General features: G+C 49.1%; 1 long non-coding RNA gene across 2 annotated transcripts; it reads left to right on the top strand.

The window, feature by feature from the left end:
* Positions 1 to 11,255: 11,255 nt before the first annotated feature.
* Positions 11,256 to 19,981, top strand: LOC144378478 (uncharacterized). Of its 2 annotated transcripts, none has more exons than XR_013440181.1 (2): positions 11,256 to 13,119; positions 19,598 to 19,981. It is a non-coding gene; the product is annotated as an uncharacterized LOC144378478 (long non-coding RNA). The 2 variants fall into 2 exon arrangements; XR_013440182.1 differs by having other exon boundaries at positions 17,687 to 19,981.
* Positions 19,982 to 26,449: the final 6,468 nt, after the last annotated feature.

Genomic DNA, 26,449 nt, shown 5'->3' with positions numbered 1-26,449 from the left:
CTTTTTATACCTTAATTTTATTTGTCTTTCTGCAGTTCCGAGGATACACACCAGGCAAGCACTCGGCTTTGCACACAGCCCCAGCCCCAGCCTTTTTTTTCTATTTACATCTTTTTTTCCCTAGACAGGATCTCCCTATGTTGTGGGGCAAGTCACTCAGAAAACTCACCAAATCCCAAGTTTGCCATATTAAAGAGTCCTTATTCCAGGCTGGGGACATAGCTCAGTTGGTAGAGTGCTTGCCGCACATGCACAAGGCTCTGGGTTCAATCCCCAGCACCAAAAAAAAAAAAAAAAAAAAGTCTTTATTTTGACCAGTCAGGACTGCTTCCTGCAGGACCAAGTTGTCTCCTCAGAAAAGCAGCCCCCACCTTTAACACATCAGGATATTTAAAGGCCAAGACTGCAAAAATGCAGTTAGGCTGGCATAGCAACCAGCAAGCCAGCCATGAGTGAGGAACTAAGGTGGCTCCATTTTAAAAAATAAATAAATAACAGCAGCTTCTACCTAAGGCCTGTCCTAAGGAAGGGGGCTTGACCCTTGTCCTTGGAAAAACCCACAGATAACTCCTAAGCACACCCCCACCCTGCTGAGTTGTTTGTCTGTAAATAACAGGAGAGGTCTGCAGCCAGGTGTCCCTGACTCAGTCAGGCCAGGTGAGGACCCATGGCAACCCCCCCCAGCAACCTCCAATCAGGGAAAATACCTGGGACGCCAGATGACCCCCAAGTAGTTTATGGTGGTTGATAACATGTTGGGAAACCATGTAGTTCAGCACGAACACCCCTCTTGGCCTAAACCAGTCAGTTCAAATGAATCCCCCTCTGTACTAACCAATCACCCCTACCCAACTTGTTCCCGCCAGTGAATGTGCAAATCAATGTTAAGAGTTATTGTTTGACTTTCCCGCTGTATGGAATGATTTGCCATGTGATGTTGTGACGCATAGAGTATCCCCCCAAAACCTATAAAATCTCACTGGACAAAGGACCGGGACTCACTCCCTGGGACTGCTGTGTTGGGAACCGTTGTGAGTCCAGGCTCCAGCTTGCAATAAATCTTGTGTGATTGCATCGGATTCGGCTCCTGGAGGTCTACTGGGGTCCCAGGAATCTGGCATAACACGAGCAGCAGCTGAATAGAGCCATTAGCAAAACAATGCAAGGTACTGAATCATATTTATAACCACAATTAAAAGAAATAGATCAAAATGTTCCCAGTTGAGTACCAGCAAAGCGCTCTGCCTTGCGACACAACTTGAGACCTTGGTGGAACATCTAATTATTCAATTATTATTTCCCCACAAGGTACGCGGCCCAAGCTCAATAAAATAAAGCTCAATGAGTAGGATTTTACATCGTTATCTTGTGTTGTCAAGTATGCTATGCTAGGCATTAGGAAAGGTGCGGAGGCGTGGTTGGAACAAAGGTAAAACATTTCTTAAAAGATCTCAGGGTGAAAAATGGAGTCAGGTAGGTCCTCGCCCATACAGCCTGGCTCATAACACCTAAATTGGTTGGACTGGCCTTTAACTTGTGATCCTCCTGTCCAGCCTCTAGAATGGCCGGGATCACAGTCCACACCACCATACCAAGCTCCCCTGAGCCTTTGGACTCCCCATGTTTCTCCAAGCTGTCTCCTTCTCCATGTTTTGCTAATGTTTTCAGAACACCCAAAGTGCCGGGCAACGTGCCTTCCGGCCAGACCCTCCACTACCATCCTAGGGGGGGTTTCCGGCCCAAGAGACCCTAACCCCACCCCACACTCCTGACGGAAGGGTGCTCGTGCCTATTAATACATTTCTGGGAGAGCTGGGCTTCTGGCTTGGAGTTGATGTAATTCGCAGGTCCTGGTGAAAGGCCCCCGAGACCCCAACCCAGAATGGAACACGCGAGTCACTGGATGCAATCAGCAGGAGGAATTTATTCACATAGGCGCCTATGGATGCAAAGCAGAACCTCAGCCGTGGCTTAGGCTGAAAGACCCTAGCCCAGTCAGCCTAGTTACCTAAGGCCAAGATATGAAACCAAGATACCAGACAGGCCATAAACAGGTTCAGGCACCAGGCATGCTCTCCGGAAAACCGGTTGAAGAACAGAGCACCCGAATCCTGAGGCATGAATGAATAAACCGGAACAGATAAGCAGGAACAGAAAGAATAGAATGCAGACCTGTGGTTTTTGGAATGCAGACCTGTACCCCCTAGGTGGCCTATATGCTAGATTTAAACAAACCAATAAGAAACCTGTTGCTTCCCGCGCCCGCGAAACCTGACCCAAACCCTATAAAAATCTCTGTATCCCCAAGCCCGGTGTGCCAGTTCACCAAAGCTCCGGCTGAGGTTCTGCTGGACACCCGCAGGCGCCTGTGTCCCAATAAACCAACCTCTTGCTTTTGCAGCCAGTGTTTCGTGTGATTCTCCTTGGACAGGGATACGGGGGTCTTTCAGTGGACGGGGGTCTTTCATTGGAGGTCCCACCGAGATTGCCCCCCCACCCCTTCCGGATCCCTGCCCTAGGACCACCGGCATCACTGGGAGGTAAGCTGGCCAGCTCATGTCGTGTTTGTTGTGTTGTCTGGTGTCACTTCTATGTCTGTAATGTTTGTAACTCTTGGCTGATACTTTGTTTCTATGCGCTGCATCTGTACGATTACGCGTAGTCGCTCTGTATTCTGGGCAGCTTGAGAAGGAGTTGACGAACTCCGACTTCTCTCCTGCCACCCCGGGAGATGTCCCAGGGATTTTTGTAGGCAACGGTGGAGCTTGTGCTCCATCTAAGCCATCTGTATCTGTAGGCGACGGTGGAGCTTGTGCTCCATCTAAGCCATCTGTATCTGTAGGCGACGGTGGAGCTTGTGCTCCATCTAAGCCATCTGTATCTGTAGGCGACGGTGGAGCTTGTGCTCCATCTAAGCCATCTGTATCTGTAGGCGGCGGTGGAGCTTCGGCTCCATCTAAGCCATCTGTATCTGTAGGCGGCGGTGGAGCTTCGGCTCCATCTAAGCCATCTGTAGGCAACGGTGGGGCTTCTGCTCCACCTAAGCCATCTGATCTGGCAGCGCTCTTTCTATTCGGTCTGATTGTAGTGTTATTGTGATTATTGTGTTATTGTATCTCCTCATCTGTGCTCCACGATCTCCTTCCGAAGCCCCACCCCCACCCTATCAGCCCCAACCCATACCGGCTCCTGATTCCATCCAGGTTTCCTGGAGAAAGAAGAAGAACAAGTAGATCCAGCCACCAATAACCCTCCGGGTCCATCCCCCATGGTCAGGAGACGTCCCCAGCCCCTTTCTGTGTTCTGAGTGGATTGCCTGTAGTAAAGTATTCTGTGAAGTATTTGGTAAAGTATTTTGTAGCTGATGGATCCGCAATCCGTCTGAGTTTCTGGGTAGCAATCCACGACGCGCTGCGAATTCTGTGGCCGCGCTGCGAATTCTGTGTTTTATGTTTTTGTTTCTGTTGTCCTGTCTGTCTCCACCCCAACACCCTGGCAAGAGAACGGAATCTATGTCTTTGTGTGTGTCTCTGTGTGTCTTTTTGTCTGTGTCTCTGTTAAGTGTGATGGCATTGTTTTACTTTGAACCGATGCAGAGTCCCAAATTCTAATTAGAGGTGTGGAGACAACTTTAGCTAGATTTTAATCTAAATTGTAAGCAAGATTAGGGAAGCAGTGTTTTCTTTTCTTCCCATAGTTGGCCTGAGTACACCCGCTGCGGTTAAGGAATGCCTGCTGGGGAATCTAAGAACTTTGATATCTCGCTTTAACTTTTCTCAAAACCCGGTCCTCATTATTAAATTGGCATTAATTGGCTTTGGGGATGGGAGCCGAACTTTCAGTCATAAATTCTGTCCCAGACGGGGATTCCACACCGAGGTAAGTGCACGCACCCCATGTCTATTTGAGATGCATCTTTCTCTCTCTCTCTTTCTTTCTGGAGGTAAGGTGGGCACCCGACGGCTACTTAAACGCAACTAGTGCAGCCGCCACTCTACAAGACTCGGGTGAGAGGTTTCTCGGCCTAGGCAGCTCTCAATCACCTGTTCGGTACAGAGCAGGCATGTTGGGTTCTGCCAAAGCCGCTTCCAAAACTTTTCTGTCTGGGCCTGGAGAGCAATTGGCGTGAGTACACAGTGTCCCTAATCCCGATCTGCCTCGGATGCGTGGAGGTGGAGGAAGGAGTTTGGAACAACTGCGGAATCCCGGTCTGGGCTACTCTCAGACGTTTCCAAAGGTTCCTTTCTCTTGAGCCCTCTCCCGACAGCCCTCAGGGGTATCTAGGGTGATCGGTAGATGAATGGCATTGAGGGAAAGCCCCAATCACATTTGCCTCCGTATGGGCTGTGCAACACTCCCAACCCCGCATCCATTCCTCCTGGATGCTCCCCTTCCTTCGCGGGTCAGAAATGTTAGCAATTCAGGTTGTAGGACTGAGAAAAAGGCATGGGATAATTAGTAATATCTGCCCAGGTTCCCTAAGGTGCACAGGTAACTTTCAATAGTCTGTTTTACCGCCCAATGTTTAAAATGTGCTGTGTTCCTTAAGCTGCTAAGAGAATCAAGAGAAAAATTTGGGCCGATCAAAGTACATACACCCTTCCCCCTTTAAGACCTAAAGCAGATTAAAAACTGACTCTACTGGAAGGTTAGGAGATAAACCAGATTGCCTGGGATTGGATCTATTCAAAGGAGCTAATCTTGCAAGTGAAAGGGGAAACTGAGGAATTCCCAGCAGCTGCCAGAGCCTTTTTTTGCTTTAGGGAAATTTCCTCATTCTTTCTCTGCACTGCAAGGATTACTCCACCTAAATGCAGTAAAGTCAGTCACACTGAGACCCCATGTGAGAACATCTGGTCCACTCATGGGAAATCTAAGGTGCCACTGATTGGAGTCATAATTAAATGAAGGTTCAAAACCTGGAGAGATATTTTCTTATCTGGTCTGTTTTAAAGGTTATAGATTGTTTCTTGGGGATGATTTTGGCTAAATGTGCTTTTTTGTAACTATCTGGTATCTGAATGGGTTTCTGAAGCATTGCACAATCTTGCAGTTAAAAGTTGGGTTTAAGTAATTGTTTAGTTTAAGACTTCAGATAATTCATACCAGAGAACTTAAATACTTAGGATAAAAAATTAAAAGAACTCTACTTCCAAGTTGGCAAGTAACTACCAGTCATTCAGTTATATTTTTTATCAATCTTTGAAGTAGGTAGCCTAAGGAGATTTCACTAGGTATACAGTGCATTGATTTGGGCAAGGATAGTAAATTATGATTTGGTATCTGTTTCTCTCAGTGTGTAAGATTAAAAAAAAAAAAAATGTTAAATTAAAACGTTGGTCTGGCTTATTGAAATGACATTTATTAGCAACAGTCTTGGAAATTTTCAAAGCTTAATTTTAGATATACATGGTAGTGTGTGGATTTTTTTTTTTTTTTTCTCCCGGTGATTTAATGTAACTTAATACTACTTTAGGAACTTAATACTACTTTAGGAACTTCAGAACAAAGAAAGTAGCTTAATGATCCTGAAGGAACTTCTTCTGATGGTGGCTTTTATATTATCAAGAAAGATCCTATTTTCAGTTTTGTGTGAGCAAGTTTTTCTAGTGTAGGAAGATAAATTGTGACTTATGGTTAAAATGCCTTAGGCATAAAGTTTCTGCTCAAGAATTCCGGTTTTCCCAGTTCCTTCCAGACCTCAGCCAGGGCTCAAGCTGATATGCAAACGGAAGCAGCTTGGAGCTCAGGCCCAAGGAAAAAAAAAAAGAGGTAAAGGTGTCTTTTATCTGAACTCAAACTAGATTAAACCAAAGAGTAAATTGTATGGCATTTACTAATTACTGGCCGGTCAACTTTTTAGGATTTTTGCTTTTTTTTCTTAGATTCTGTATTTTTATTTTTATTATTTTTTTCTTTGAGCTCATGATTTTGTTCCTACAGACAAGTTAATGTTTTTCTGATAAGTTCTATTTTTGATCAACTGAAGTTTTTTTTAACATTGCAATGAGATTTCACCTGAGAAAGCTGCAAGGCCTTCACCATTGTGTTATGTATTACACTTGTGTTACGTGTTGTATGTCGGTATGTCTGTATGTGTGTATGTCCATATATCCTGCAGTGATATGACAATTAACAGATGAGGAGCGCTCATGAAAAATTAAAAAAATGGATCCAAATATCTTTGATTCACGTGATTCAAATGGTTCAATTTAAATTGGGTAAACAGATGAAAGTAAAGATGTCTTTAAAATTAAGATTATAAGTTTTTCTAGATGTTCAAAAAGGCCCTAATAAAATGTTGATGTCTATGAAATAATCTGCTTAGATTCAAAGGTTTACAGGTATTGTTTCAAAATGTGAACAGAAGGAGGTTAACAAATAAAAAAGAAAAACTAGAAGGTTCTAGGTATGGATTTAATAGAGGGAAAGTGTGTTTCTGGATAGGAGTTTAAGTAAGTGATAAAAAAGGTCTGTGCAAGTTGGTTATAAGTGTAAGTTTTTGAGCAAAGTAACCTTAAAGAAATTAAACAGTTGGTTAAACAAGTGCTGTTGTTTTAGAGAATTGTGCTATGTTATTTCTTTAAAAGCTAAATTTGGTTAATATAAAATCATCAATGTAATTATGGTGTTATTAATGTGTTCATATCTTCCAGGTATACAAATCTGTAAGGTAGAAGCTTTAGAAAGAGCATTATATCAACCTGGTATTCTAAAACTGTATGGTAATTTTAGGCTTAAAAGAAAAACATGTTGGAAATTTATTTATATCATTTGTGTTCTATAACTGGACTTGTTATCAATAAGTTATGTGATGTTCCATGTTACTTTTTACACTGAGATACAATTTAGATGTATTTTTAAGTTAATGAGAGCCTAATCTAATCTATGTAAAGGTTTTATTGCAAAACAAAAGTACTTTGCTACTTCTCTACAAAAAGTTAAAAGCTTTCAGCTCTTCTTTAATTCATGTTTTAGGTGTGATATTATGTTGTGGTAGCTAATGTCCATGTAAACTTGAGCAATAGTTTATGTAGGCTTTGTAAAATGATGTCTAAAAGCAAAGATCAGCTTCAGAACTATAGTATTTAAGATTTATAAAGAGCCCTGCCTTACTTGAGATAAAACTCTATGTCCCATCTCACTGCATGTGAAAGTGACTATGAAAGAAATAGACCAGATTTCAGTGCATTTAAGGTTGTGTTCAAAAGCTGGTTTTTGTCACGATTGCCAGGATCTCAAACAGGGGATTATAATGTATAACTCTGCCAAAATTCAAGGTAGCTATTACATAAACTAAATATGTTTTTATCCTAGTTAGTTTTGTTTTGTAGTTTGCTTTTAGATGGTCTAAGGATTGCCTGTTAATGTTTTAAAAAGGTACTGCTTTAAGAGCTCACAACCTGGGTTAACTTAGGATGGGGAGTTATCACTTACAGGATAGAGAGATAGATATTGAAGTTCAGTGCCCTTAATATAAGGTTCTTGACTTATTTGCTGGATGTTTAAGATTAAGTTTTAAAATTAAAAACTTGGCTCTTGCCCTCTGAGTCAGTCTGAATCAGGGAATAGGGAACTTTTCCAAAGGGCTCTGCAACTCTAGGCCACATAACCTCCTGATCAGGGAGATTAATGAGACCAGTGGAGGACAGAAAGCCAATCAGTGCATTTGCTGTGAAGAGGAGGGTCATCAGAGAAGGGAGACATCCCTGATGCTTCTGAGGGAAGCCGTATGGTCAAGCAAGGCCTGGACCCATCCTAGCGCAAATGGCACTAGCAGAACTGAGAAGCTGCTGTGAAGTTCCCGAGGACTCCCAGGAGGCTGACTGTTAACAATAGGTAGAAACAGAAGTCAGTTTGACTTGCTTCATCTTAAACACTTAGCAAAGACAGTCAAAGCCAAAAACACAGCTGTTTCTGGGCATTTTAAATGATAATAATAGTTAAATGTAACCTCCACAATAAGTAAACTGGAGGCTGCAAAAGAGACTCTTAGGTAGGAATGCCTGATAACTGTAAAAGGGACTGCTAGAGTAGTTTTAGTCTAAGGCCTTTATTTCTAACCAACACAGGTAGGCTTGATGTTTGCTAGTATGGTTATCCAGCCCTAAGTAACAGAATTAAAGATTTCTCTATTAGACACAGGTCATACTAGTAAAAGGATCTTGCAAGATCAGATGATATTAAATTATTAAACTATATCTTAAGGGAAGGACAACTGTAACCCTAAAAGTTAAATGTTGTGTTTACATCCCTGACATTTCTGGCAATGTGACAAATATCCTTAAAGATTTACATGCTCAGATAGAAGCCATGTCCTCAGCAACTTTATCATGGAAACGATATCTTAGCTTCTGGTTCTTGGTACTTCCTGGTGGAAAACATTGTTAGTCTTTGTCTTTGCCATCATACTCATTGGCATATTCCTGTGCTATGGCATTCATTGCTGCATCAATATGGTTCCAGCACTAATGAATTCTTGTTTCTCTTATAGACCACCCATCACTCAAATGGCCCTCCAGCCTATCATGGACCACTCAATAGACCCGATTTTTAAAAGGGGATTCCAAACTGCTTGCCCCAACATCGCCCCTTTTTGTCAGCCTGAAGAAGCCAGAAAGATCTTCGCCCCCTTTCCTTACAGCAGTAAGGAGTTCCCAAATTAGAGGGGGGAATGAAGCCAGATTTAAAGTTAGGTAGTCAGTGTAGTTAGGTAAATCGGGTCTAATATCGAGTGAAATCTAAAATGGAGGCCATGCTGGGAATGACTCAGGGAAAACACAGGACAATGGATATAAGATTCTATCCATGATAAAGAAAAAGGGGGGAATGAAAGACCCTAGCCCAGTCAGCCTAGTTACCTAAGGCCAAGATATGAAACCAAGATACCAGACAGGCCATAAACAGGTTCAGGCACCAGGCATGCTCTCCGGAAAACCGGTTGAAGAACAGAGCACCCGAATCCTGAGGCATGAATGAATAAACCGGAACAGATAAGCAGGAACAGAAAGAATAGAATGCAGACCTGTGGTTTTTGGAATGCAGACCTGTACCCCCTAGGTGGCCTATATGCTAGATTTAAACAAACCAATAAGAAACCTGTTGCTTCCCGCGCCCGCGAAACCTGTCCCAAACCCTATAAAAATCTCTGTATCCCCAAGCCCGGTGTGCCAGTTCACCAAAGCTCCGGCTGAGGTTCTGCTGGACACCCGCAGGCGCCTGTGTCCCAATAAACCAACCTCTTGCTTTTGCAGCCAGTGTTTCGTGTGATTCTCCTTGGACAGGGATACGGGGGTCTTTCAGTGGACGGGGGTCTTTCAAGGCAGCTTGCATGCATGGGCTCGGGGTTACAGGGTTTTTATAGGTTGCAAGGGACAAGATTCCAGCTTAGCACAGTAACAGTTATTTCATTGGCCCCCTCTCAAGCTCCCCTAAAAGTGGTCCCAGGGGGCCGAGTGGTTTTGGAGACCCCACCCATGTGTTCCTATTTTTGTCCTCTTTTGCTTAAGTTTGCCCCTCTGGAATGTCTCGTGGTTTCTTAACTGTCTGGGACATTTTGCGGTTGCTTTGTGCAAGACGTGAGGGGCTATGTAACGTATGGGTTACAACATGGGGGGGTGTGGGGCATGGGTTGCGGTTAGGAGGAAGCATCTTGTGACTGCAGAGCAAAAGGTTATATATTTCTTTTTTTAACATTAAGCTTAAGGCTTTGAGGCTGGGGTCTTTCACTGGAAAAGTACTTCAAGGCTGGTTACCTTCAGCCTGAGTTTACTAAACTTCTCTCCTGATCCCCCGACGGCCCTGCAAGACCATTTTTCAGAGGAGAACACTGAGGCCCAAGTAGGCTCATTGTTCTCTCCCCAGGGACAGAAGAAAGAGCGGCAAAGGACACGAGGGGGAGGGGAGCCCTTGTCGACCCCTCCCCCAGGGCCCTGGCCAGAGCCAGACCGGTTCTCCCAGGTGATTACTTGGTTATTCACGCCCAGCACCCCCTCTACCCGCGAAACACCCCTGCTGGGGGTCGGATGGGAGACCACCCCGCCTACCCGACCTGGAACTCCGGATTTCTCCTCCCTCCAGGCTCTCCCAGCGGCCTCCCCGTGTCCCCGGGCCCAGGCCCAGCGCAGGGCGAGCATGCCCCCCCTCGGTGCGGAGGGCCGCACAGCTGGGCGCTTGGGGAAGGCCCCAAGCTCCAGGGCGGTGCGCTGCGCGCTGCTCTAAAGAGGAGAAACGGTTTTGACCTCGGCGCAACCAGTTACTGAGGTTTTGAAATTCCGGCCCGGGGTTTCGACCTCACCCAGGCCTGGCTCTGGAAGACCAGATAAGGACCCTCCCTAAAACCATAATGGCGCCTGATAAATCCCGACTCTCCATGACCAGATTGATAAACTGGAGTTCGGGACCCCCAAAAGACCACCAGAGACCAAGATCCATGTAAGCAGCAAAGAGGTGTTTATTGCGAGGTAGCTCAGTCCTCCACGCCACACAGCAACTGGTGACGCTGAGGCCCGGAATCCAGGGTTTGCAGCAGTTCTGTACACTCTTGGGGAAGGCAGGGACCCCACATGCATCTCTTAGCAAATCATCACACACCGCGGAAAATCCAACAACTCTAAAACACGATTAGCATATCAAGTGGCGGGAAAGAATCTGGAATTGATTATTGGTTAGTTCAAGGGGTGTCGCAAGGGGGGTACGTGCCAAGCTGCAGGGCTTCTGGTTTAGATACTGGTCACCGCACCTAGGTGGGGGCCCTTCTGGAATTTCAGATATTTCGGTATCTTGGCCTGTCTTAGGCGATCACCTTCTGCGGCTTTTCCAGAATGGTTTTCACCGAGCTTTCTGTGGTATTTCCTGACTTTAGGACTGCAGTAGGTCAGGGGTTAAGTTGCAGAGGAAAATGAGGTTCCAATAGAATGAGGTTGCTTAGGACTTTCACAGATAACAACCCTCTCTGAAACCTCAGCGGTGCCTCATAAATTCTGATGTTGGGGTCTGAATTTACTCCCTACCTTGAAATATCAAGCCATGTGGATCATCAGCCTCTAACTGCCCTTGATTACGTTTGCCAGAACCCTGTTAGCAGTAAGTTCCCAGACACCCCCCTTTGTAACTGACACGAGCAGGACTGCAGCGAGGTCCCGTGATCGTCCCCAGGTGGTCCTGGAGTCAGGATCGCCTCTGCTCCAGGTAACCGCTCCCAGCCGGCAATCCGTGTCCTGGAGAAAGAAGCCGCTGCACACCATATGCCTTTTCCAATGCTCAGTTTATTCACACCAGGTTCACCACATCACATGAGGCACAGGAACAGAGGCTGGTGGGGCTCAGTTCACTCGACGTTGACCCAGGGACATCGTGGATCTGAACTGACCAAAGAGCTCAGCCTTCCTGGCCCTGAAATACTATAGTTGTTTACAACACTTCAAACCAAAACATGTTTACGTCTGGCTTCTATCTCTTATCCTATCCTCACAGGTTATGTTTACACTGCATCACAACACGCTTATCCTAAACTACCACACTTGTCTGTGCTAAAATACGGTCAAAACATGTTTACCTTATGTCCTTATCTAACTCACACATATTTCTAACTTATGCACCCTTCTTCACCAAAACATGTTTACTTCTAATTCTCCTGTCAAAGAACCTTTTCTTCCCCGAGAGCTGGGCTGTTCTCTAGCAGTCGCTGGCCGGCTCTCTTTGTAGTATAAGCTTGCTTTAATTTGGTTTAAAATTGGAGTTGGTGGTCTTTTCTTTCAGTCGTGGTTCAACAGCAGGAGGATGGCAGTTCATAACCAGCCTCAGAAACTTAGTGAGGTCCTAAGGAGCTCAGCAAGACCCTGTGTCTAAATAAGATTAAAAAGGGCTGAGGTGTGGCTCAGAGGGTTAGTGCCTCGGGTTCCATCCTTCCTACCAAACAAACAAAAAGCCCAGGGTGATGCGCTCCTATTTATTTATTTCTAGTTATCAACGGACTTTTATTTATAGTTATTTATACTGCGAACCGAACCCAGTGCCTCACACGTGCTAGGCAAGCGCTCTACCTGAGCCCCAGCCCCAGCCCCAGCCCCAGCCCCTGATGGAGTCTGGAGAGGTCGGAGCTGGCTCGTTGGGCCCCACACGCGGATGGGGCCGCGGATCCCTGCACAGGAGCTCGCGGGCGCGGCCGGTGCTGGGCGCAGGGAGCGCACTCGCGGACGGGCAGGGCGGTTCGCCTATCAGGTCCCCGACAGACAGCAGCAGATTCCCGGCTGCACCCTGCCATCGCCATCCTCGCCCGAGTTTACTCAACTTCTCTCCTCCTCCGCCAATGGCCCTGCAGGACCATTTCGCAGATGAGAACACCGAGGCTCAAGCAGCGTCGCTGACCTCTCTCCAGTGGTGGGAGGAAAGAGCGGCAGGGGACCCAAGCGGGGGAGCCCCTGCGGACCCTCCCGCGAGGCCCTGGCAGGTGCGGCCAGGGAGCCAGCGCTGGGGGTCTCCGCGCCCAGCCCCTCGCCTTCCTCCACCCGCAGGACACCTGTGCCGGGGGTGGGGATCCGAGGCCACCCGAAGGTCCCTGGCCGAGGGCCCCTGCTGGTTACCTGATGCGCGAGTTTACCAGACTTCCCTCCCTCGGCCTGGCGGGACCCTTTTGCAAATGGGAACGAAGCGGCGACCCGCTCCTCCACGTGGCTTTTCCTCGGTCGGTCCCGAGCCGCAGCCCGCGGAGTCCCGCCCCCCAGTCCCGCCCCTCCCCGAGGGCGGGGTCAGGCTGCGAGCGCCAAAGTCTTCGCCGCGGAAGCCCGCGGGGCGCGAGCCCGGCTCTGGGAGGACTCGCGGCGACCCTGCCGCCGGACGCGCCCCCGGCTCCGCTCGGTCTCCGCGCTGCCACAGTCTCCCGTAACACGTTTTCACCTCGAGGTGCGCCGGCCGGGAGACCGACACCGAGCCTGGTACCGAGCCTGGTACCCCGCCGTGGGGACCGCAGAGCGCCGCCCGCCCGCCCGTGACCCCTAGGCCCCGCGGGGCCACTCGCCGGAGCCGCACTCCCAGTGGAGCCGCGCTGGCCCCGGCTCTCACCGCTTCCGAACCGACTCAGGAGAAGGAAAGCAGATTCCAGGACGGGACCCCAGGCCGGTGAGTTCCCGGGAGCGTGGCCCGAGTCAGGACCCGCCATCCAGCGGAAGGGGAAGCTCATGAATTCCCAGTGACCCGAGGGTCATTCAGTGTAGAGCCGGCTACTGACTGCCCGTCCTGAATTGCGCGTGGGAGTGACTGTAGCCAGGGACAGCCACCGTCTTTGGACCAGAGTCCAGATGAGCCCACCTGGAGGGCTCCGTGGTGACCGTGAGGCTTAAGGCATTGCCAATCCCTGGGGGATCAGGAGTCCCTCCCTCCGAGGGACAGGGGTCAGGGACTTATACTGACTGGCTGCCTTCAGTGCAGAGAGGCACCTGGATCTCTTTGCAGGCACCAGGCACTGAAGTGTGTTCCCGCGGAACTCTCACACCATGGGCTGCTCGGCTTCCAAACCCACTACCGTCTTAGAATGTATGGTTAAGAACTTTAAGAAGGGATTCTCTGGAGATTATGGAGTAAAATTGAGCTCTGGGAAACTGCGCACTCTTTGCACGCTAGAATGGCCCTCCTTTGGGGTGGGGTGGCCCTCAGATGGGACATTAGATGTGACCATTGTACAAGCTGTACATAAAGTAGTAACAGGAGACCCTGGCCATCCAGATCAGTTCCCATATATCGATCAATGGTTGGAAATTGCCCGGCTGAGGCCAACCTGGGTTCAGCTCTGCGGCTCAGTAGAGGAACAATACAGGATCCTAGTAGCTCAATTAGGGGAAAACACCACACACCAAGAGAAAGAGCCACCTATTTCCCTAGGGGAAGCTGAGGATCCACCCTCTATGTCCCCAGCTTCTGTGCTAACTGTTTCCCCATTGGGGGCAGGAGGCCCACATTTGCCAGACAGCCCACCGCCCCTTGTCTCACCCCCTCCCCAAGATCCTGAGGCCACTGTGCCCCCACTGCCCAGTTCACCTGAACCCATGAGCAGGCAGCTCCAATCAGCACAGGAAGCAGCAGCCCCGGTGCTGCAGATGCTCTCGCCAGAGGGCAGAGACCCACAGCACGTTGCTGCCGAGGGGACCTTCCATGGAGGGGGACCTGTTTGTCACTACCAACCTTTTTCCTCAACTGATCTCCTCAACTGGAAACTTCACAGCCCATCATACTCTGAAAAGCCCCAAGCGCTGATCCATCTCTTGGAGTCTATTCTCCACAGCTCCCATCCCACCTGGGAGCACTGTCAGCAACTCCTCCTCACCCTGTTCAACACGGAGGAACGGCGAGGGATCGAAACCGAGGCTCAGAAGTGGCTCCAAACTGTTGCCCCAGAGGGTCAGCTAGATGTGGAAAACTGGGCGCGGGGGGCCTTCCCGGAGAAAGAACCCTCTTGGGACCCCAACACAGAGTGGGGACGGAGCCAGTTGGAGAGGTATCGGCAGGCACTCCTACAAGGAGTAAAAGCTGGAGCTAAGAAACCCACTGATATGGCCAAGACCACAGGGGTGCTGCAAGGACCAGGTGAGAGCCCGGCTGGCTTTTCTGAGAGGCCATGTGAAGCCTTTCAGGTGGACACCTGCCTTGACCGTGACTCCCCGGAGAACCAGGAACTTCGCAGTCGCAACCAGGTAGCTCGCCAAGATGCAGAGAAAAGGATGAAATGAGAAGCTCAGCTCCTAGCTGATGTCCTGACAAAGTCTACACGCCAAGTGGGACCGCCCCGAATGCCAAGGGGTCCCCCACCAGGAAAGAGGAAGCCCCTCCGGCGAGATCAGTGTGCATATTGCAAGGAAAGGGGACACTGGAAAAGTGAATGTCCCCACCTCCTCAAGAAGAGAGCCAAAGCTGCAGGCCCACCAGGGCACCATCAACCGCAGCCACCCGGCACAAACCTGACCAGCCCAGCTGGGGCAGGGCCCCACCAGGGAGAACCCGGCTCTCTCCAGTTGGAGCCTCCGGTCAGAATCCGAGTAGGGGGCCAACTAAAGGACTTTATGGTAGATGGTAGCACTGAACATTTAGTGGTCACTCAACAACTAGCCCCTTTCTCTGGAAAGGAAATCACTGACATCAGGGCCACAGGCACTCAGACCCATAGGCCCTTCCATGGCCCCCAACAGCGCCAGTTAGGAGCACATGAATTTCCTGATCCACCTGAGTGCCCTGCTCCCTTGACGGGGAACCAAATCTCCTTCTCTGCTGATGGGTCATCCCAGCTACAATCAGCAGGACGGCCCTCCTCTTTGACTATGACCCCTGCCGAAGAGAGCATCACTCTTACTGAATTAGAGGCCAAATATCCACTAGTGTGGGCCGAGGGGAACCCCCCAGGCCTAGCCAAAAACCACGCTCCCATTGTGATTGAGCTAAAACCAGGAGCTAGGCCTGTGAAGTTACCACCGTACTGCATTCCCCCGGAGGCCCTGCTAGGAATCCAGACTCATGTGGACAGATGGCGTCAACATGGAATTCTGGTTAAATGTCAGTCTCCCTGGAATGCTCCATTGAAGCTTGTAAAGAAACCAGGGACCCAGGAGTACCGGCCAGTTCTAGTCCTAAAAGCCATAAATAAGGTAGTAGTTCCATTACCCTCGGCAGTGCCAGATAAGTTCGCCTTGCTTAGCCGGATCCCCTCTACTGCCGCGTGGTTTACTTACCTGGACTTAAAGGACGCTGCCTTTTGCCTCCGGGTCGCACCTGTCAGTCAGCCACTGTTTGCCTTCCAGTGGGAAAACCCACACACAGGAACTAAGGAACAGCTCACTTGGACGAGACTCCCCCAGGGGTTCAAGAACACCCTTACACTCTTAAGCAGAGCCTTAGCTGATGACTTGGCTGAATTCCCTGCACAGGAACTAAACTGTGTCTTGTTACAGTATGTGGATGACCTTCTGCTGGCCAGCTCAACGCAGGCCCAATGCCTAGAAGGAACAAAGGCCCTCCTTTCCCTACTAACAGAGGCTGGATATCGAGTATCAAAGAAAAAGGCACAGATCTGCCAGAGGCAGGTGAGGTACCTAGGCATCGATATCACGCAGGGACAGCAAATGCTGGGGATTGAAAGGAAACAGGAAATTTGCGCCATCCCCACCCCCGCCACTCGTCGGGAAGTCCAAGAATTCCTAGGAAAGGTAGAGTTCTGCAGAAGGTGGATTCCTGGATTCTCAGGCCTGGCCAGACCCCTGTGTGAGAGTCTAAAAGGACAAAAGAAGGCTCCCCTTAAGTGGGGAACAAGCCAGAAAGTGGCCTTTCAAACAATCAAGGACAAAATCTCTGAGGCCCCAGCCCTAGGGCTTCCCGATGTAACCAGGGGTTTCAACCTCTTTGTTCATGAGAAGAATGGAACGGCCTTGGGGGTCCTGACCCAAGAATTTGGACCTCTGCAGAGGCCAGTGGCATATCTGTCTAAAAACATTGGCTCTGTTGCAGCCAAGTGGCCACCCTACCTCAGAGCTCTGGATGCCACTGCCTTGCTGGTGGAGGAGGCTAAGAAGCTAACACTGGGACAAGGCCTGGAGGTTAAGGTCCCGCACTCCTTCATCACCTTGATGAACAGCGGAGCTCGTCACTGGCTCACGCCTGCTCGCATGGCTCGCTATCGAGGGTTCCTCTGTGAAAGTCCGCAGGTAAAACTGGAAGCTGTACAAGCTCTAAACCCAGTTACCTTCCTGCCAGATGAAGGTGGGTCCCCAGCCCACAACTGTTTAGAAATACTGGGTGACATATTTCCCAGCAAGCGACCGACGAGCCACTCCGAAACCCAGCCCTGGTCCCTGTATGCCGATGAAGCAGTTTCATGGTAGATGGCCAGAGTACGGCCAGATGTGCTGTGGTGTCCCACTCTGGGGTGGTGGAAGCAGAGGCGCCTCCCTGAGGGTGGTCAGCACAGAGCAGAATTATGACCACTGGAACTCAGCCAAGACCAGCCAGCCACCCTCTGTACCAGCCCACGGTAGGCCTTGGATGCTGTATGTGTCCACGCAGCCTCATACAAGGAAACAGGACTGCTCACTGCAGAAGGAAGAAGGACCAAGAACCAAGCCAAAATCTTAAAACTTCTGGAAGCAGTTTGAGAGCCAAAGGAGGTAGCAGTTGTCCACTTCAGAGGCTACCATGGAGGTACCATAGGGGGCCAAAGGGAACCGCCATGCTGCTGTGCTGCCTATCAGGCTGTCCAGAGGCAGCTCTCAGACAACCCAAATGCCTGCTAGTCCCAGAGATGCTGCCTGTGCCCAGGTCCTCTCCTGAGGAAGAAGAATGGATAAAAAAGGAAGGGGAGACCAAGGCGGAGACAGGTTGGCGTCTTACCCAACTCTCCTGACTTTAGGTTCCAGAACAGGCAGCTGAGAGACTGGCCCGCCAGCCGTAGGAGCCGAGCAGCCGGGCAGAGCTGTCCTGAGACCTGGCCAGGCCAGGGGGCCTTGCTGCTCGTCCGCCTGCCCTCTGCTCCCGTCTCCCAGTGTCGCCTGGCCTGCTTACAAAACAAACGGTGCTTGCCAAGGACCTGGTATACTGGCGGACACAGCACTGGGGACTGTCCCTGTCTGAAGATGTGGAAGTGGACCTCACTGACATCACCTTGGGCGCAGGATACAAATACTGACTCATTTTTGTGTCACCTTCTCAGGATGCGCGGGAGCCTTCCAGCCCACGCTGACAAGACAAGGGAAGTGACCAAAGCTCTCCTGAGAGACATGACTCCCAGCCGCGGGACGCCTCTCACCATGGGCTCAGACCAGGCCCCAGTGGCTGTGGCTGTGGCGGTGCAGCAGGAGGCAAGGCCCGTAAAACTTCAGTGGCAACTGCCTTCTGCCTTCGCCCTCAGAGCTCAGGGAAAGTGGAGCGTGTGAGCCGAACCCTCAGACACGAGGTCAACCACATCAGGAGCCTGTCTGCCCAGGGGAGGCACGCTGACTGTCACCCTCTTAAAAGTGAGATGGTGGCCCCAGGCAGGCGTAGGATTTTTACCATTTGAAATCCCGTCTGGGTGTCCACCCTGATGGTCAGCTTAAAGGAGACTTAGGTTTACCTAAGCAGCTACGAGGACTGGGGCCCTCCATCTCACAGGTTCATCAGTGGGTCACAGAGAGAAAGTCCATATCTTGGGCATGAGTGCTCACCCCTGCGAACCTGGGGACCAGGTTTAGAGAAGACTGGAAAAAGGAGCCCTTAAAACCAGTGTGGAGATGGCCCCACACTGTGACATCAACCACCCCAGTGCTGTCAAAGCCAAACCCACTGGCGTGGCTGAGGACTGAGAGGAATGGAGGACCGTCCTTAATTCGGAGAGACCGCTGCGCCTGACACTGCTCTGCTCTGGCCATGCTGAACGTGCGGAGTCGACCACCTGCTCAAAAAAAACTGCCTTATTCTCTGCAGATGTCTCCTCGCTGTTGCATCCTGCCGCCTTTTCTCAGTGTGTGTGCTAATGCTGTTCCTTGCTGTTAATAATCTGGCCCCCCATAGTCCTGCCAGATTCCACTGTTATGGTCTGAGTCTAATCAATATAGATTATAGATATAAGATATTGGTAAGTAGAATAAGTAAGATAAGTAGGATGATAAAAATAAGTACTATGTGTTGAGGAATGTTAAACTGCCCTAGTGATAAGTCAGAAGGAAGCCTAGAACATAATAGGTTCATCAGGAATAAGCGTAAGTAGTAGCAGGGTAGCCCTGTAACTGTAAGACATAGGATTTAAGCTGTAGGAAATAAGATGTAGAGCAGAGTAAGGGGATAAGTATAAGTCAGTAGGCCAATATAGTTATAGATAAATATAGGCTAATAGGTTAACCTAGGCATAAATAAGGTTAAATCAATATAGCCATGAGCAAATACAGATTGGTATAATCATAGTGACTCCATTTTTATAATCCTCCTGTGTACTTGTCATATCTGCTGTTTTTAAAAAAATTTGTGTTTCTGTATTTGCACACAGGATATGGTTTTCTGGTTTTGCTCTGCTAACTGCTTTCTCAGTCCTTGCGTCCTGCTTGCTTGCAACTTGCAGATTCCATAGGATGTGGTTTTCTTACTTAAATACTCTGGTCACAGACAGTTTGAGGCTGTTCTCCCATAGGGTCACTTGGACCTATGTGAAGAATAGTCTCAGGCCAGATAATAAAGACTCTCAAATTTGCTTTAAATCCAGACTGGAGTGTTTTTTGAGCGGTTGACCCATATTACCATCTCTCATGTGACCCATGTATCCAAGCATGGAGGTCAGGTCCACTCATTTCTCCTGCCTGAGAGAAATTCCAAAAAGTTGCACTCACAACAAAACTATGTATTCCATTGTAAACTTGGGGACAAATAGATATGCTTTGATCCATGACATTCAACAACTGTGTAGTGGTTAGAGGTCAGGCATCATGAAAGAGGACCTAGAGGTTGATGTAGCACCCCAAAAGGCCCCTATTATAATCCTAACCTACAAGCTTCTCTCCTTGTTGGCAAGATTTTTTTTTTTTTTTAAAGTGAGAGAGGGGGACAGAGAGAGAGAGAGAGAGAATTTTAACATTTATTTATTTTTTCTTAGTTCTCGGCGGACACAACATCTTTGTTGGTATGTGGTGCTGCTGAGGATCGAACCCGGGCCGCACGCATGCCAGGCGAGCGCGCTACCGCTTGAGCCACATCCCAGCCCCCATTGGCAAGACTTTTGCAAAGAATGTCAACAGGGTTTTTTGCAGAGAGCTCATTGTGGTTTGTAATGCCAGGTTTGCAGACAAATGGGGTAATAGAGTGTCTCAAGAGAGAGAATTTGCTATGCAAATTTGTCCAACCTAAGAATATGGAACAAAAAATAATTGTTATAACCACCCACTGAGCATAAATCTCAATTTCCAGACCCAGAGTTTAGAAATCTGGCAATAGCCCCTCTGGATGGCTGTGGCTAATTAAACCTGCTTCCTGAAAATTCCTCGGGTGTCTAGCCTTGTCTGTCCATCATAATTACTTGGACCCAAATCACCAATCTGAAATTACCGGTGTCAACTCTTTTTGATGACTGTAAAGCTGTGAATCATTCATGGCCTTCCACGATACCATGTAGAATCCTATACTGGGTGTAATAGCAATTTCGATGCTGTGACTAAAGAACCTGATCAGCCCAATGGTGGAGGAGAAAAGGTTATTTGAAGGCTCACAGTTTCAAAGGTCTTGGTCCTTAGAAGGTGGGCCCCAGGTGAGGCTGAACGTCAAGTGGAGAGTGGCAGAGGGAAGCAGCCTACGTGGTGACCAGAAAGCAGAGAGATCTCCACTTGCCAGATAGAATTGTATACCTCCTAGCCTGGCCACCAGTGAACCCTCTCCTCCAGCCACACCCCACGGGCCTCCAGTAACCACTCAATGAATCGGATCAGGAATCAACCCACTGATTAGCTTAAGGCTATGACCCAATCATTTCTCCTGTAAACTTTCTTGTATTGTCTCCTGAGCTTTTGGGGAACGCCTCACATCCAAACCATAACACTAGGAACAAGAATTCAGGCTCCAAAGTAAATATATGTGTGAGCTACCTGTGTCCTGTCTTCCTGGAGAGGGTGCGATGCAGATGAAGAATTCTGTTGTACCTACTCTGGATGTGAGTCCTGGACTCCTGGAATGAAGGAGACAAAATAGCTGTCCTTCAAAATAGCTGCCAAACTACAGCCTAGAACCCAGTTAATTTCACCATTCACATTACAAGTGAGCCTAATTGGAATAATTGGCATACCCCACAGGCGAGGCACTGACCCTGGAACTCTGCTACAGTTCCAGAGGGTCACAATCACACTTCAGACTGCCTCTCACCAGATCTTTCATTTGGTTTATACAGAGACAGAAAATACACCGCTGCCCATCTCTGTCAAAACTAAAAGCTTGTTTTTAGCTCTAGCAGAAACTAGTGCACAAACCTTAAAGACTTCTTGTTGTGTGTGTGGAGGAACTAATATGGGAGCGCGATGGCCTTGGCAGGCTGGAGAAGTAGACCTGTTGTGTCATGGTGCTCTTCCAAGGTCCCAGAGAAAAGTCCACTCTTTTTGAAGGAAAGACAAAGGATTTGTGCTGGCCAGAGCTGAGGAAGCAGGAAGCAAGCAGTTCTGCCCCCTCTCAACTCTTGACTAGGGGTAGAAAGCAGCTTATAAGGACTGAACCACCACAAAGAAGGGGGTGGGAGGGGCAGTTGTAATCACAAGACATATTTCATAAAGTGGAAAAGTACGTATTCTCAGAAATTGCCCTTCAGGACATAGGAAGACAAACATGTATTAGCCCCGTAGTTCAAAGCCATTGCAGTCAGGGTGCAAGTGGGGAGAGGAGGTGTCAGCTTCTATGCAATGGACTCATGGGGAAGGGGGCCACAATTTCACACAAGATGAGGTGTATGAACAAAATGAGGTAAGTCTGACCTGGTTTTCAAATCAGCCCATAACAGCTGGAGCCTCACAATGAGATTAGGCTCCCTCAATCTACTGACGGAATACAGTACCTCAAACTCCACTACTGGGAACCTGATGTGCTCGCACCAAAGGTTCTACAATATGACAGCTCAGAAGACCCAAAGGCGGCTCCCCAAACCACCCAGAGCCCAAACCTAACCTTGTCTAATTTCTCTCACCTCCAACAGGCATGGGATAAAGGCAGTGCCCACATCCAATGGCGAGCCCCAGAAGGATTGTCTTGGACTTGTGGAAAGACACCTGCTCTGTGCTTCCTCTGGGGCCCGTGTTAGGAACAATCTGACCATATTTCTTCCTGCTCCCATTCTCTAAAGGAGAACATATAAAACAGAGGGCACCCAGAGAAACCAAAGGGCTCTACTGACTGGAAAGATATGACTGGCCCCCAGGACATACGGTCAACACCATGGGCCTGCCACATAGGCAGAAGATGGGTTTGGGGGATATTGTACCCCTGTCTATATGCTGAATCCCATTGTCACACTATAAGCTGTTTTAGAGATTATAACAAATGAACCTGTAAAGACCCTCAATACTTTGGCTCAACCAAGACAAGTCATGCCGGAACCATTTGGTCTTAGATAACTTCCTTGGCTCTGAAGGAGGGGTCAGTGGAAAAGTCAACCTGAATAACTATTACTTGCAAATAGAGACGCAGGGAGAGTTATGTCTTGGAGATCACAGGTTGTGTGATAAAAATTGCCCACTTGTCTGTGCAGACCTGGAGAGGACCGGACACAAATGACCTCACCACAGGGTGGTTCTCTTGGATAGGAGGAATTACAACAATTATGGGGTGATTACGGCTAGATTTGTTGGGTGCCTACTGATTCCTTGTCCCCTGCCCCTCCTAATCAGCATTTTAAGAAGTTTTACAGAAAGGATTGTTGAAAGAGAGCCAGCCTCTCCTCCAGTCTTCCTGAGAGGATTGCAGCACACGGTAGAAAACGATGCTCTCTCAAGGCTGCAGATGCAGCCTGAGCATCCAGAGTGGAGAAATGGCTGGACACGGTGGTGCACACCTGTAATCCCAGCGGCTGAGGAGGCTGAGCCAGGAGGATCCTGAGTTCAAAGCCTCCACGTGGGCTATCTGCCCATGCCCTCCCCAACCCTGAGGCCCAGCGCAGGACAAGCTGGCCCCGCTCCTGCAGAGGGCAGGGTGCGGACAGCCAGGCAGCTGGGTGCTTGAAGATTGGAAGCCCCTAGGCTCCAGGGCAGGTGTGCCCTGCGCTGCTTCTAAGGAGCCTGAAGCAGTTTTGACCTTGCACACGGGTTTAAAGAACTCGAATTCCCACAAGTACCAGCCTAAAGGCACGGATTTTTGAACGCTGGCTTCTTCTTCATTTAGCAAGCAAGCAAGCAAGGTCCTCGCAGAGCCTCTTTCCACGTGGGTAAAACAGGCAAGAGAAAAGCCCAGGGCTAGCCAGGCGTGGTGGAGCACACCTGTCCCAGCGGCCCGGAAGGCTGAGGCAGGAGGTTGGCAGTTCAAAACCAGCCTCTGCAACTAAGTGAGGCCTTAAGCAACTCAGTGAGACCGCACTTAGCGATCGGCTAGTGCTGGGCGCAGGGAGCGCAGCCAGGCACCGGCCAAACGCACTGGCTGATGGCAGACCAGGGCATGTACCAAGGTCCAGGGACTCGGACCTCAGTCTCTCCCCATTCCACACCGGCATGTCCCAAGGAAGTCCCTTGAGGGAGAATGTCTGAAGACCCCGGCTCTAAAAGTCCTGTATGGCTGGGAGCTCCATTTCCCCACCCCGCATCGTGCCAGCCTCGGGGCCCTGGGTGCCTCAGCCTGCGCATCCGTGCAATGGGTGGCTCTTGTGCGCTCTGTCCAGAGGCCTGATGCTGTCACCCTCGCGCCGCCCTCTTGCACGGCCTCGGGGCTCCGACCTTAGCTGTATGCAGACCGGGTCCTGAGCTCGGTAGTGCCCCGCCACCCCGGGGCCCAGAAGACACAGCTCTGTGCCTACTAAAAGAAGGAAGATAGCATAGGGCACCTGTCCCCACCGGGATTCCGTCCCCGTTTGGACTGTAAGATTAATGATCTTTTCTGTGGAAGTTAAACCTGTATCTGAGTTTTCTAGTGTTACAAAATCATATCCCTGTGATTTAGAACTTAAAACTTCACAATGTGTGATTAGGTGGAGCTATTTTAAGCCACAAACCATATGACTAAACTGTAGCCACTTTACGCTCCCAGCCTATACCTCACGGCTATGCTATATGTGGGCAGGAACACAGACCCCAGATATGATCTCCCTTTGCCCCATCTTCCAGTCACAATGCCTTAACTAGGGACCTCACCTTGCCCTCCCCATTTTAAATTAGACAGTCCTGTAGATTATATCCCTAGCAGAACCAGGGGCAGGGCTTCCCTTAGGGATAAAAACTGGGATTTTCCACCCAGGTGTGCCTGCTTGCTCTGTTCCCTAGCACACCCTTCTGCAGAAGTAAAATTTGCCCTGCCCAGCTACTTCCTAGTATGTGTGATTTCTCGTGGCATCCGGTATTTCTAGCAAATTTGGGGGTGTAATGTGGGGCTCCATACATTGCCTAGGGGGCCAGAGTGGAGGAGGAAACCTGGATCTCTGAGGCCAGACCCCAAAGCAGAAGTGGATCAGCAATACCAGGAAGGGCCCAGCAAGCACTGTGGGGACCAGATCCATCAGCAGACTAAGGGAGGAAAAAATGTACTCCCTTGGTGGTCGGGACATCTGGCCAGATATCTGGGGGAGGAGTGCAGGGAGCCTGCAGCCAGGAGGTTGAAACTCTATCCAGGGACAGGAGGCCAGCCCCAGGAAAGCTTGATGGGAATAAAGAATATATTCTGGAGAAAAAGAACACTGGCAGGGGAAAGACACCAACATTCCCCTAGAGTCCTCTGGGCCTTATGTTAAAATGTTGGTTCTAGGCCTGGGGCTGTGGCTCAGTGGCAGAGCCCTTGCCTAGCAAGGCCAGGCCCTGGGTTTGATCCTCAGCACCATATATAAATAAAGGCATTGTGACCAACTACAGCTAAACAATCAATATTAAAAAAAAATAGTTCTACCAGAGGAAATAGATTCTACCTTCTCCTGAAGAAAAGGACCTGTGGTCATTTCCCCCTTAAGATTCCTAAAGCCAGAGGGGGAGCCAAACAAGTGGGATCCCCAGCCAATCTTCCACCACCCTCGCCTGTGGCTGAAATTCTGACTCGAACCCCAGGCTCCTCAAGGCCAATACCGTCCAACCATGAAAGCTGGAGGAATCTGAGCCCATCCAGGGCCTCCACGCCTCCACTCTTCTGTGTCCTTGGCCGTGAACGCTAAGGAAGGAGTTGAAACAGTGACAAAAGGACACTCAGAGCCCCCTGCCGTCATGTGGAACCAGCACCTCACTTTCCCTGGTACTGTCCCCTGGACCCTTACGGGGAAGTTTCCCTCAGGGGTGGAGAAATCCCATCTGTAAATGCTGCCTGAACTGTAGGGGTGAGAAATTTAAAACAGGAACCAAAGGCTCTGTTGGAAGACCCACACCACGGGACTACAGACCACGTAGACCAATTCCACGGCCCCCAGCTTTACACCCGGACCAAGCTTCTGTCCATCTCGAGTGTTTTACTTTCTGGACGGGACAGGGAATGATTTGGAGAACAGTCTGGCAGCCAGATCAGGTTCTGCCTGCCCAAGTCAAGGGCCCGCTGGAGATCACAGAGATTTAACTGTAAAGGGAAAAGCCAAGGCTTTGGTGTTCAGCAAGGGAAAGATGAAGCGCCAGCAGAAGTTTTGGGTAGATTTTAGGAGCAGATGAGGAGATATTCTGGAGTAGATATTGATGGCCCCTTAGGGCAAAAACGTTAAAACTACACTTTGTGATTAATGGCTGGCCTGACATTGCTAGAAAATTACAGAAACTAGAAAACTGGAAGGATAAAATCTAGACTAATTATTGAGGGAATCACAAAAACTATATGTAAAGAAGAGTGAAGAGAAACAAAGGCTCAAATTGTGCTCTCTACCAGAGAACAAGTAAGCCAAAGAAAAGTGGGCCCTAAAAATGGCTTTAATCAAGACACCCAGGAGACACAGGCCAAAGGACCTCAGGAGGGAAAAGGAGAAAACGGCTGCTCTGAAGGAGGGTACTTCGGGAGGGAAAGCCCCGAATGGGAAAGGGAGGACAAGGTGACACCCCTCATGACCTGTGAAGAAGGTGAGGGGGGCCAGGAGCTCCCCCACCCAAGGGCTTCTACCAAGAAGTGGAACCCAAGGGGAAAAGAGGCCTTTCCTGACTGACTTGGGGCAGCTCATTCCTTTTAAGCACATCACCTTACCCATATACCAATGTCCAGCAGGTGGCTGCTCGTGTTGGGAGTAGAAGAGGAAGGATTTAATGTTCCCATTTTTTTGGGGGGGGGTATCAGGGATTGAGCTCAGAGGTACTCGACCACTGAGCCACATCCCCAGCCCAATTTTGTATTTTATTTAGAGACAGGGCCTCACTGTTGCTGAGGCTGGCTTTGAACTTGAGATCCTCCTGTCTCAGCCTCCAGCGCTGCTGGGATTACAAGTGTGAGCCACCATGCTAAGTTTAATGTCTCCATTTTTTAAAAGACCCAAGTAAGATACAAAAATAGACCCAAAAAGAGTTCCTCTTTGTGCCAAAAGCAGGGACCAATCTCTTAGGTTGAGACTTAATGGCCATACTAGGAATCAGATTGAAAATTAGTCCTAGGGAAATTCAAGTTTCCCTTGACCTTCTAACTGCCAAGAAGGAAGAAAAGATTCTTCCTGAGGTCTGGACAAAAGAGGGAAATTGAAAGGGATTAAGTTTACCCCAATACAGGGGATGTGGCTCAAGCGGTAGCGCGCTCGCCTGGCATGCGTTCGATCCTCAGCACCACATACAAACAAAGATGTTGTGTCCGCCGAGAACTAAAAGATGAATATTTTTAAAAATTCCCTCTC

Source organism: Ictidomys tridecemlineatus, chromosome 6 (assembly GCF_052094955.1).
Source record: "Ictidomys tridecemlineatus isolate mIctTri1 chromosome 6, mIctTri1.hap1, whole genome shotgun sequence".
In the NCBI taxonomy this organism is placed as follows: domain Eukaryota; kingdom Metazoa; phylum Chordata; class Mammalia; order Rodentia; family Sciuridae; genus Ictidomys; species Ictidomys tridecemlineatus.
Note: the sequence above shows the minus strand (reverse complement) of the source record. Positions and strands in the feature narration are given on the sequence as shown.